At 30.0% G+C, this 14,301-nt stretch overlaps 1 protein-coding gene across 9 annotated transcripts in view; it reads right to left on the reverse strand.

Moving 5' to 3' along the window:
* LOC111687629 overlaps positions 1 to 14,301 on the reverse strand; it is a 38,350-nt gene that overhangs the window by 2,117 nt on the left and 21,932 nt on the right. The window lies entirely within an intron of this gene.

The following is a 14,301-nucleotide window of genomic DNA, read 5'->3' on the forward strand; positions in this document are numbered from 1 at the left end:
GTCTAGTCTATAGTCTAGTCTATAGTCTAGTCTATAGTCTAGTCTATAGTCTAGTCTATAGTCTAGTCTATAGTCTAGTCTATAGTCTAGTCTATAGTCTATAATTTAGTTTCTAGGATTGTGGATTTTTCACTAGTAAAAATCTGAAAACCTAAAGGCAACTCTGTTAAAATTTACACATAAATTTACATTAACTTCTCAAGTCAAGATCATTAAAATCAATAACAACGACAACTAATGATTCAACGCACAGATTCCAGAAATGCTTAACAACACACTGAACGACAAAAAAAAAAGAAAACTGTTCTTACAAATCAGGAACAATGCTCAAGCATTCAAATAAAATATTAATAAAATAAAAACGTCATTTCAATTGTAATTTTTATTTTAGTTTTTTTGTTTAGCTTTTGTTCATTTTAATGTTTCTCAAGAGTATAAATATTTTCATTATTCACAGTAGAGGAGCCGGGCAGCATTTGGGAGCCGTCAAGAAGTAGTAATGACACGATCACCATTAACCAAACCAACCATACTTAAGTCATAAAAAATTTTCTATTGACTTCATGAAAGAATTTTATTGAATTTTTGTTTTTGTTGTGTTTAATTTTTATTATGGTTAAATGTATAAAAATATTAATTTTATATTATTTTTTAGGGAATAGATTTTTTTGTTTTTAATTTGGAGACATAAAAAATTATGTATGTGAGAGCGTTTTAACGATTATTTATGAATAAAATTTTTTATGATTAAAGAACATTTAATAATATATTTAGTTATAAAAATTATTGTTTATTATTATTTTTCTTTTTTTGGTAAATTTGTATAGCATTAAAAAGCAGTTCAAAACGTCATTAATTTTTAACCATAATTTATGGATTTATTAATTTAAAAAAATAACAATTATTTTAATTATTCAAATCGAAAATGGAGCCGCAAAAAGATTATAACATAAATTTTAAAAAAGGGCAACGGGTATGGGCATTATTTTTGCTAATTTTCGGCAACATTAAAACAAAATTGTCAATTTTAGTTTTATTAATTAATTTGCTTATCATTAAAATCACACTTAAAATAAACTTTATTTGAAATGACCTATTTTTTAATATGTAGGCGTTTTAAATTGAATGTTTAGCTCCCTTAAATGTGGATTTAAACACCTTATTGTGTGATCGTCTTTAGGTTTTGGTCTTTATTTAACGATTCGAGCATATTAAATAGTTTTAAGCAACGAATTGTTAGAATAGTTCAATTAGTTTTACTTTTGTAATTATATTATATTTACGATGAACTAGGTTTTAGGGTGAAATTTTTTTCCATATGAAACTTACACTGAAAAGTAATAAGTTAAAACATTAACTCTTTACTACTTATACATTGACATTGTAAAGCATAACTTTAACACGTAAATATGATTGGAGACATGTTCTTAACATGTTCGCTTATAAATATGCACTTAAATAAGTACTTACAATAATACGAAAATGTTGTTTCTTGTTCATTTTATAATAATTACTTACTACCTAAAACTAATGCAGACGGTATGCTTAACTATGCTTATAATTCAAGTTAAAAGAATCCATTCTTAGAAAAATTACAGATTTCGGAAATTGTTAGGTTATACACTTCCCATAGATGTCATAGATATGAGTAATCAGTTGGATTTTATGTCACAGATTATGTTTATACAAAATTGCCGGCGTTTTTGTTTTCATAAGGGAAACTGAAAGAGAAGTCCAGGATATATCGGAAATAAAAGATGACAGACAATAAAACCGGAACACTGGATATATAATTTAGATAGCCAACCACAAAACGCATGATCAAACCATAATCAATATCCAGAATTGGATATAATTCACTCAACTTTGACAGACACTGGACTATATACAACAAATTTGTTCAATTATGAAGTAAATCTAATTTCTGACAATTATATATATTCAGACCCTATCTGAAGGCAACATACATAAAACAACAGTGATGGAGTAGTCTTCGGTAGGATAGTGTTCTATTCTGTTGGACAGGAGGGTTCGATTCCCACTGCACTGATAAAGGAGCGCACATCATGTCCGATAGATTTGACTAACTAACTAACTAACTAACTAACTAACTAACTAACTAACTAACAAACTAACTAACTAAGTAACTAACTAACTAACTAACTAACTTACTAACTAACTAACTAACTAACTAACTAACTAACTAACTAACTAACTAACTAACTAACTAACTAACTAACTAACCAACTAACTATGGGATAGCCCTTGTTGTTTCCATAACAGCACCATGAGACGTATTTGCTAGAGCCAAGTACAACCTATTTTAATAAAGCAAAACATCGATGCTTAAATACTGGAGATTAGGTCGGCTGTGAACAGAGGTATGAATACAAATTCCCAGATACGAAATCGCATGGAAAAACATTCGACACATTCACTTCTGAGTACGGATATGGAAAGAACAGCAAACCTCTGACTCATTCTACATTATATTTCTGAATTTTTACACAATTTAGTCAAGACACTTCTCTTACACATTCTGTTGTCTGGTCAATAGCAAGGAACTTATTCCGAAACGATTCTTCACATTCTCTTTCCACAACTTTGATTGAACAACAACCAAAAAGCTCAACCAGAAGGGACAATATTTTGAGGGATAGAAATTCACGGGGTATCAGTTGCATTATGTTCTCTGGTCAGACCGAAGTCAACGATTTTGGTTTAACCAAAGCCCATACGTGCAACAAGAAGGGATATTTCCAATAATCGCCACAAGATAATGTAAGAATCAATACTCTGCAGACTACAGCTGTCCGTGATACCAGGTGGTTTATGTTCTCTGATTAGACCGAAAGTCGGATAAGTTGGGACATACTTGTTTAGAATGACTCCAACTACCTCGACCATCACGATAGCAATGAGGTTGAATTGAGAATTGTCAATCGGGCTCGGAGGCTTATCGAAAAAAAGACCTGTTATGGAACTATTTATGTAATGAGTATGATATAGACATATGCTTACGATCACCAATTCACTCATTCGTATTTAAAAAGGTCACATCGATCACAAGGTCACATTTTTAATGATCAAAGAGTTGTATCATAAAAAGCCAGAGAGTTGCTAATATCTGATAGTAAGCGAATAAAACTATCAATCAGCTCAACATCGGCAACTAACATTTAAGAACAGATAATTACTTTCGTATAAGAAGATCCAGTTGACGTTGACATCCAGCTCTAACTGCCTTGCTTTAAAGTGAGAGAGACTTTCCTAAATAGTGTTATAATATTACAAATTCACTTATTCACTTCGATCAATATTTCAATAAATAATCTAAAAGTTTTGTTATTACGTTTTTCGCAATTCACAAATATTTCAAGATCATTTATTTCACTTGAAATCGCTAGAGTGGACATATTTGCCATTAACTTTTTTTGTTTTATATTCCCCACTATATTTTACCCACTGAAGTACCCATTCACTTAAATCAAGAGCTACCGTAAAGTAGCACAAATATGTATGTTGGAGTCTAGTGAAGAAGCTGGCAGCATGATGCATGCAATATGCAACAGCAAACAATGAAAGAACAAACAATATATGTATGTGCAACATAAAGAAGATGAATGTAAAAAAAACTAAATAAACAAAAAATATGCCAAGTCATATGAATGGATTGGTTTGTCTTCCCCTCAGTATAGGTTGGCAGTAGGTACACTTATAATAAGAAATCTATTTAGCAAAAAAAAACATATTTCACATATTTTGCAGACAATTTTAACAAATTGTAAAATAAATATATGAATGACGATGCTGCTACGAGTGGCTAGATAGCGAAGATACACTGCGATAAAACTAAGGTGTTTTAGTTTCTAAGGATGTCACTAATTTGTGGCAAATGTGGCATGACAATTACAAGCAGCAGCAACAACTACTCTAGACAAATATTTGAACGCAACCGACGAACAAACACAACAGGAATTCGATTAAATGGAAGAAGAGAAAATTGCAAAAAGTCTAATTAACAAAACACTTTTCTAAAAACAAAATATTTTTTTACAAAAATCTTTGGGTTTCAAGATTTTACCACAAAAATGTTGTTGTCTTCTCTAAAACAACAAAATATTTTATTTCATTTGAAAATTTATAACCATAAATAAATTGTATTTATAACGCATGTCTGATGTCAAATGAAAACATCAAAAAATATCTTATAGATATTCAAAAATAAATATAGTTTTTATAACAGAATAAACAAAACCATTAACACCAAAAGCGGCAACGAAGAAGAAATTCTATCAAAAGTTGCATTTAAAATTTTGAATTTATTTTACAACAGCTGCGACCTCTAACGTTTTGTTTTGATATTTTGTAAGTGTGAAAAATAATTATATTTCTGTATTGGTCTCATTTTTAAATATTTAATACCCCTTAATATTTATTATTATCATTTGTGGTTTGTTTTAATGCTGGGGGGGATTAAAAAATGCCAATTACTTAATATAAATAAAGTCACGCGTCTTACAGTCTTATGCAAAAAAACTTACAACATGCTTACTAACCGTTGTTAAGCTAAATTCGATAAAAGTATATCCAAAAACGATAATTAGCTTAAAATACCTGTAGTAAACCATTGTTAAATATACGAAAGTTAATAATGGTTCAACCGTACTTTAAACCTATATTAAAGTCAAATGTCATTATTGTATTACAATTTATAACTGTTGACGTTTTGTGAAAAATATTGTTGTGTTAATTTTTTAAATAAATTATAAAAAAAATAAATAAATAAAAAACAATATGAATACACTCAATTTAATTGTCTCCATATTTTTTCTTTTCTTTTTGCCAAAAACATAAATTTTGTTTATAAAATAGTTTAGTGATGTGTAAAATATCAATGCAAATTTAAAGAAAACGTTACTCGATTACTTTCTTTAATCAAAATATAATTTTGCTATTACATTAGTTGTTTTATTTGATTTATACGTTGTTTTTATTAAATAAACAAATACAACCCCATTTTTATGTTATTAAATACAATTATTTTATATAAAAGCATAAAAAAATAATATTAGACACGAATACCAAATGAACTAATAATCGTTCATATACAACATTATGAAAATATTGACAGAATAAAATAATGGTGTTGCCAGCATTAAATATAAAAAAACATTAAAATGTATTTTAGTTAAAATACTGTTTTTGCATATACTTTTTTAATAATGGATTATTAAGCTAAAAGTCGTTGTTAACTAATGTACACTTTAAGGTCATAATAAGGTTTTTTTTTGCATAAGACTGTTAGTCTATATAATAGGAAAAAAAAGATCAAAAAAAATTTTGAATAGTTTTAAAGACTGATGACATCAGAAATAAATACATTTATTATGCAAAAACCTAATATTAAAAATTTTGACCAAAATGTAAAAAGAAGTAGAAAAGAGAGTACTTAGACTAAAACATTGACTATAGACTAGACTCTAATACTGACTAGCCCATAAGTTATGTTATAGACTATCGACTAGAATATAAACCAGACTATAGAGTTGAATATTAACTATATCAAAAAATTAGATCGAAATATAACTAGACTATAGACTAGATTATATATTATCTATATATATAAAATTCTAACGTTACTGACTGACTGACTGACTGACTGACTGATTGACTGATTCATCATCGCACAGCCTAAACGGTTAAAGCTAAAGAGCTGAAATTTGGACAGGGGGTTGGTCTCCCACCAAATAGATCCACTAAGACGGGATTTTTGGAAATTCGAATGTTTAGGGGGTAAAAAAGGGTAAAAACGGGTAAAATCGGTAACCTCATATCTCCTAAACTAGAAAAGATACAAAAATAGTTTAAAGCTTATCGTCGTTCATTTAAAAAATAAGCGGACAGGTGTCTGGTACTTTTTTCAATTTCGGCCCCTTTAGGGAATAAACGGGTAAAAACTGTATTTTGGTACTTTTTTTGCACCCCATGTATCTTTTAAACCAGTGAACATTCAAACAATATTTTTGACTCCTTCATAACTTGACGAAAAAATAAAAATATAAATTTAGTACTTTTTGGTTATTCGGATGTTTAAGGGGTGAAAATTGTACCTATTTTTGGTACTTTTTTCATAAAACATTGATTTTGGTTTATTAACTTATACATATAAATACGTAATAACGGGTTCCAACTACGATGTTGCAACATTTTGGAATAGAATTTTTATTTCGTTAATGAAATTAAGCATGTAGAGCCCGGAGTAAATGAGAATCTATAAAAGGGGACTTTTTGGTACATTTTCGTTCTTCAAAAGGTACTTTTTGGATTTTTGTATAATATTGAACCTAGAAACATGAAATTAAGCATGTAGAGCCCGGAGTAAATGAGAATATATAAAAGAAGAATTTTTGGTACTGTTTCGTTCTACAAAAGGTACTTTTCATGAGAATCTATAAAAGGGGACTTTTTGGTACTTTTTCGTTCTTCAAAAGGTACTTTTTGAATTTCCTATAATATTGAACCCAGAAACATGAAATTAAGTATGTAGAGGATGGATTAAGTGAGAACCTATAAAAGGGACTTTTGGTACTTTTTCGTTCTTCAAATGGTACTTTTTGGATTTTTGTATAATATTGAACCTAGAAACATGAAATTAAGCATGTAGAGCCCGGAGTAAATGAGAATCTATAAAAGGGGACTTTTTGGTACTTTTTCGTTCTTCAAAAGGTACTTTTTGAATTTCCTATAATATTGAACCTAGAAACATGAAATTAAGTATGTAGAGCCCGGAGTAAATGAGAATCTATAAGAGGGGACTTTTTGGTACTTTTTCGTTCTTCAAAAGGTACTTTTTGAATTTCCTATAATATTGAACCAAGAAACATGAAATTAAGTATGTAGAGGATGGATTAAGTGAGAACCTATAAAAGGGACTTTTGGTACTTTTTCGTTCTTCAAAAGGTACTTTTTTGGATTTTTGTATAATATTGAACCTAGAAACATGAAATTAAGCATGTAGAGCCCAGAGTAAATGAGAATCTATAAAAGGAGACTTTTTGGTACTGTTTCGTTCTACAGAAGATACTTTTTGAGTTTTCTATAAAATTTAACCTAGAAACATGAAACTAAGCATGTAGAGCCCGGAGTAAATGAGAATCTATAAAAGGGGACTTTTCGTTCATCAAAAGGTACTTTTTGAATTTTTTATAATATTGAACCTAGAAACATGAAATTAAGTATGTAGAGCCTGGATTAAGTGCGAACATATAAAAGGGGACTTTTTGAAACCTTTTCTTTCTTCAATAGGTACTTTTTGGATTTTTGTATAATATTGAACCTAGAAACGTGAAATTAAGCATGTAGAGCCCGGATTAAGTGAGGAGCTATAAAAGGGGACTTTTTGGTACTTTTCCATTCTTTAAAAGGTACATTTTGAATTTTCTATAATATTGAACCTAGAAACATGAAATTAAGCGTTTAGAGCCTAGATTAAGTGAGAAACTATAAAAGGGCACTTTTTGGTATTTTTTCGGTCCTCAAAAGGTACTTTTTGTGTTTTTTATAATATTGATCCTAGAAACATGAAATTAAGCATGTAGAGCACGTAGAAAATGAGAATCTGTAAAAGCGGACTTTTTGGTACTTTTTCGTTCTACAAAAGGTACTTTTTGAGTTTTCTATAAAATTTAACCTAGAAAAATGAAATTAAGCATGTAGACCCCGGAGTAAATGAGAATCTATAAAGGGGACTTTTTGGTACTTTTTCGTTCTTCAAAAGGTACTTTTTGAATTTCCTACAATATTGAACCTAGAAACATGAAATTAAGTATGTAGAGGATGGATTAAGTGAGAACCTATAAAAGGGGACTTTTGGTACTTTTTCGTTCTTCAAAAGGTACTTTTTGGATTTTTGTATAATATTGAACCTAGAAATATGAAATTAAGCATGTAGAGCCCGGAGTAAATGAGAATATATAAAAGGAGACTTTTTGGTACTGTTTCGTTCCACAAACGGTACTTTTTATGAGAATCTATAAAAGGGGACTTTTTGGTATTTTTTCGTTCTTCAAAAGGTACTTTTTGAATTTCCTATAATATTGAACCTAGAAACATGAAATTAAGTATGTAGAGGATGGATTAAGTGAGAACCTATAAAAGGGGACTTTTGGTACTTTTTCGTTCTTCAAATGGTACTTTTTGGATTTTTATATAATATTGAACCTAGAAACATGAAATTAAGCATGTAGAGCCCGTAGTAAATGAGAATCTATAAAATGAGACTTTTTGGTACTGTTTCGTTCTACAAAAGGTACTTTTTGAGTTTTCTATAAAATTTAACCTAGAAACATGAAATTAAGCATGTAGAGCCCGGAGTAAATGAGAATCTATAAAAGGGGACTTTTTGGTACTTTTTCGTTCTTCAAAAGGTACTTTTTGTATTTGCTATAATATTGAACCTAGAAACATGAAATTAAGTATGTAGAGCCCGGAGTAAATGAGAATCTATAAAAGGGGACTTTTTGGTACTTTTTCGTTCTTCAAAAGGTACTTTTTTAATTTCCTATAATATTGAACCTAGAAACATGAAATTAAGTATGTAGAGGATGGATTAAGTGAGAACCTATAAAAGGGGACTTTTGGTACTTTTTCGTTCTTCAAAAGTTACTTTTTGGATTTTTGTATAATATTGAACCTAGAAACATGAAATTAAGCATGTAGAGCCCGGAGTAAATGAGAATCTATAAAAGGAGACTTTTTGGTACTGTTTCGTTCTACAAAAGGTACTTTTTGAGTTTTCTATAAAATTTAACCTAGAAACATGAAATTAACCATGTAGAGCCTGGAGTAAATGAGAATCTATAAAAGAGGACTTTTCGTTCATCAAAAGGTACTTTTTGAATTTTTTATAATATTGAACCTAGAAACATGAAATTAAGTATGTAGAGTATGGATTAAGTGAGAACATATAAAAGGGGACTTTTTGAAACCTTTTCGTTCTTCAAAAGATACTTTTTGGATTTTTGTATAGTATTTAACCTAGAAACGTGAAATTGAGCATGTAGAGCCCGGATTAAGTGAGGACCTATATAAGGGGACTTTTTGGTACTTTTCCGTTCTTTAAAAGGTACATTTTGAATTTTCTATAATATTGAACCTAGAAACATGAAATTAAGCGTTTAGAGCCTGGATTAAGTGAGAAACTATAAAGGGTACTTTTTCGTTCTTCAAAAGGTACTTTTTGTGTTTTTATAATATTGATCCTAGAAACATGAAATTAAGCATGTGGAGCACGGAGTTAATTAGAATCTTTAAAAGCAATCAGGGACTTGAGTAAATGAAAATTTAAACTGGAATATTTTCTGGTACTTTTTGAATTTTCTATAATATTGAACTTAGGAACATGAAATTAAATAAAATAGGTCCTTTGGTACTTTTTCGTACTTCACTGGTACTGGTACTTTTAGAGCTTTCTAAAATATTGAATATATAAACATAAAATTAAACACGCAGTATCCCAATTGAACGAAAATTGAAAAAGCATACTCTGGTACTTTTTTGTTCTTTTACTAATACTTTTCGAATTTTCTATAATATTGAACCTAAAAATATTAAATTGGACATGTAGCTTCCTGATTGTATAAAAATCTTTATGCGATTTTTTTGGTTTCTGGTTGAAAATTAAACATGCGTCATTCTGATTTAATGAAAATGTATAAAAAGGCACTGTCTGGTACTTTTTCGTTCTTCAACTGTTTTTTCTAATTTTCTGTAATATTGAGGCTAGAATCAATCAAACTTAAAGAGTTCTCTAAAAGGGGAATTTTTGACATTGCAGATATATATATACATTTACAATAATGATATTTATTTTATTCCATTACGATGAGGGTAGCGAAGCACACTGGGTATAGCTAGTACCATATATAAGACTATAGACCGTTGATTAGACTGTAGACTACACCATAGACTAAACTATAGACTAAACTTAAGACTAAACTCTAGATTCGACTAAAGAGTAGAGTAAAGACTAGACAAAATACCAGACTATAGACTAGACTATGAACTAGACTATAGACTGTTGATAAGATTGTAGACTAGACTATACAAAACTAAACTACGCTATAGACTAGATCGACTATAGACTAGACTGTAGACTAGACTATATAGCTTAATAGATTAGACCACAAATATAAAAAAAATTAGACCAAAGTATAACTAGACTATAAATTAGATTATAGACTAAACTATAGACTAGACTTTAGACAAGGCTATAAAATAAACTGAACTATAGACTAAATTATAGATCGACTATAGACTAGACTATAGACTAGTCTCTAGACTATACTATAGACTAGATAATAGATTAAAATATAGACCAGACTCTAGACTAGACAATAGAATAGACTATAGATTAGACTATAGACTAGATGATATACTATAGACTAGGAAATAGACTACACTATAGAATAGACTATGGACTAAACTAAAGACTACACTATAGACTAGACTATAAGCTAGACTATAGACTAGACTATAGACTATCAACTATACTATAGACTTGAATATAGACTAGACTATATACTAGACTATAAGCTAGACTATAGACTAGACTATAGACTATAAACTATACTATAGACTTGAATATAGACTAGACTTGAATATAGACTAGACTATAGACTAGACTATAGACTAGACTATAGACTAGACTATAGACTAGACTATAGACTAGACTATAGACTAGACTATAGACTAGACTATAGACTAGACTATAGACTAGACTATAGACTAGACTATAGACTAGACTATAGGCTAGACTATAGACTAGACTATAACTAGACTATAGACTAGACTATAGACTAGACTATAGGCTAGACTATAGACTAGACTATAGACTAGACTATAGACTAGACTATAGACTAGACTATAGACTAAACTATAGACTAAACTATAGACTAGACTATATACTAGACTATATATTAGACTATAGACTAGGCTAGACTATAGACTAGACTATGGACTTGACTATAAAATAGACTATAGAATAGAATATAAACTAGACTATAGACTAGACTATGGACTTGACTATAAAATAGACTATAGAATAGACTATAAACTAGACTATAGACTTGACGTATACTAGACTATTGACTAGACTATAGACTAGAAAATAAACTAGACAAGACTAGACGGTAGACTAAACTAAACTAGCCTATAGACTAGACTGTAGACTAGCCTATAGACTGGACTATATACTAGCCTATATAGTAGACTATTAACTAGACTACAGACTAGTCAAGTTTATAGACTAAACTATGGGCTCGACTATAGACTACACTATAGACTAGACTACTGACTTGACTATAGAATAAACTATAGAATAAACTATGGATTAGACTACAGAGTCGACTACAGACTAGACTATTGACTTGACTACAGAATAGACTATAGAGTACACTATAGAAAAGACTACAGACTACGGACTAAATTAAAGACTAGACTATAGACTGCAGGATTTAAAGTAGGCCTAGCATAGACTCTACTCAAGATTATAAAGTAAACTAGAGTATACACTCTATTAGAACCTATTACAGATTCTTTTTTAACAGCTTGATCTTGAAACACTCATTTATTTCTAAAAACCGAAATCAACAAAAAAATCGATCAAAACTATGAAGTATTAAATACAATTTCACTAACAATACTTAAAAAGTGTTAACTTTATTAATTTGGCATTCAATTAAGTGTAAAAATTAATAACTAAAAAACAAAGAGATATTAAAAACATTCATCCAAACCCTTTGCCTTTTCATATATTCAAACGAACAACTGTCTTTACTTATGATAGATGTGTCGCTCTGTTCATCACATCATGCCACAATATATCTGCATCAGCAACTCAAGTTCAAGACGATGCCACAAAAAAAAAATCCCGCTAGAGAGGAGGGAGTATAGTGTAAGAGGATTTTAAAATATGCATTGTTAAAAGAAAATGATATTTTGTATTTACAACAATGTATCGTTCCAATGTGAAAAAAGGGGTCATTCATTAAAGATATTTTGTTTTGTTTTTTGCTTTGGTTTTTTATTTATCATCTTTTTTTTTTTTGTTTTTGTCATTTATCTTGTAAACTTTGAATATGTTGTAGTTGATGTTGTTGTTTTTGTGATGCATTTTAATTATTCCATGTGATGGTACAAAGACATGTATGATTTAACCCATAGTGAAAGATATTCGAAGCAGTTAGACTGTAGTCGAGACTAAAGGCAAAACTATCGTCTAGACTAGTCTGTAATCTGGTCTATGGTCTACACTACAGACTAGACTATAGTCCAGACTACAGGCTAAACTATAGTCTAGACTATAGACTAGACTATGGCCCAGACTATGGTCTAGACTATAGTCCTGACTACAGACTAGACTATAGTCCTGACTACAGACTAGACTATAGTCCTGACTACAGACTAGACTATAGTCCTGACTACAGACTAGACTATAGTCCTGACTACAGACTAGACTATAGTCCAGACTACAGACTAGACTATAGCCCAGACTACTTTCTATACTATAGTCCAGATTATAGACTAGACTATGACCCAGACTATAGACTAGACTATAGTACAGCCTATGGATCACACTATAGTCCAGGTTACATAATAGACTGTAGTCTAGCCTATAGAATAGAATATAGTTCAGTCTACGCTGCAGAATTGACTATAGTCCAGGTTATAGAATAGACTATAGTCCAGGCTATAGAATAAAATATAGCCCAGGCTATAGAATATAACATATTTCAGACTATAGAATAGACTTGTCCAGACTATATAGTATAGACCAGACTGTAGACTAGACTATAGTTTAGCCTACAGAGTATAATCCAGCTTATAGGCTAGACTATAGTTCAGACAAGAGAATAGATAATTCTGGACTACAAAGTATAGACCAGACTATAGATTACACTATATATTTTATTAGACTATAAAGTATAGACTAGACTATAATTCAGCTTACAGATTTGACTATAGTTCAGATTATAGTCCAGACAAATAAGCAATAGTCCAGATTATAGACCAGTAGCTCTTAAAGAGATTTTAAAATTTTTCTGAAGTACTCTTTTTATTAAACCTATAATTCTTTATGGGTTAAAGTAAAACAACAATAGCAACAACAAATATTCTAGTGTTAGTTATGATGATCATGATGCTGTTATACTAAAGTTATTCACGGCTGTGGCAAGATGTTTCGTGTTTGTATCTTTATATCAAAAAACAAAAACAATATCTCCTCTCTTCATCCATACATCTGCATATAAATAAAAATTTAAAATATGTATGTTGTTGTTGTTCTTGTTTATTGTTTCTTAAACATTGCAGCAGATGCAATGGAAGACGATCATCATGACATTTATTGTGGTGATCATGATGATGTTATTGTTGGCAAAGAAGAAGATGAAGAAACAAAAAAGATGAAAATGAAATGTATTGGTGTTAATATTGTATTGTATGCAACAATCTTATAAATATATGCATGTATGCCTCGATTACATTGTCTGACGTACAAAGTTTGTTGTAAGTATATGGATATATATGCGCATCATATGTAAGTACAAACATATATGCATGCATCATGCATACCATCTTGTTGTTGGCATTTCTGCATATAACAGCGTTTGTGGTTCATATTGTCATCTTGTCTTCCTTCATCTTCTATGGACTTAAATCGTTGAACGAACATTAATTTCTTGCATTTTACTTTTTTTTAATTTTTTAAATATAAGTGAATGAATTGAGTGATTAATTGACAGTACTTGGTGTCACCCAAGTACGTTTAAAATATCCATGTAGTAAAAGCAGCCATCATACTGTTAATAAATAACTCACAAAATATTTTTAGCTACGACTAAGTAGAACCCTATAATAGCTAAGATTTAATTAAATATATTCAAAAAAATAATATGTTTAAACAATATTGATCTGAATTCTTCACATATTTCTAGAAGCGCCCCCAAAAGGGGTCCGAACTTGACTATAGTACGGACTATATACTAGTCTATAACTCAGAATATAAACTAAACTATAAACAAGCCTAATTTAGATTATAGCCTGGACTTTAGATTAGGACATAACATAGACTATAGACTAGAACATAGACTAGACTACAGATTAGACTATAGACTAAACTATAGACTAGATTATAGGCTAGACTATAGATTAGACTATAGACTAGACTATAGACTAGACTATAGACTAGACTATAGACTAGACTATAGACTAGACTATAGACTAGACTATAGACTAGAC

The sequence above is a fragment of the Lucilia cuprina genome, chromosome 6 (genome assembly GCF_022045245.1).
Source record: "Lucilia cuprina isolate Lc7/37 chromosome 6, ASM2204524v1, whole genome shotgun sequence".
Lineage (NCBI taxonomy): Eukaryota > Metazoa > Arthropoda > Insecta > Diptera > Calliphoridae > Lucilia > Lucilia cuprina.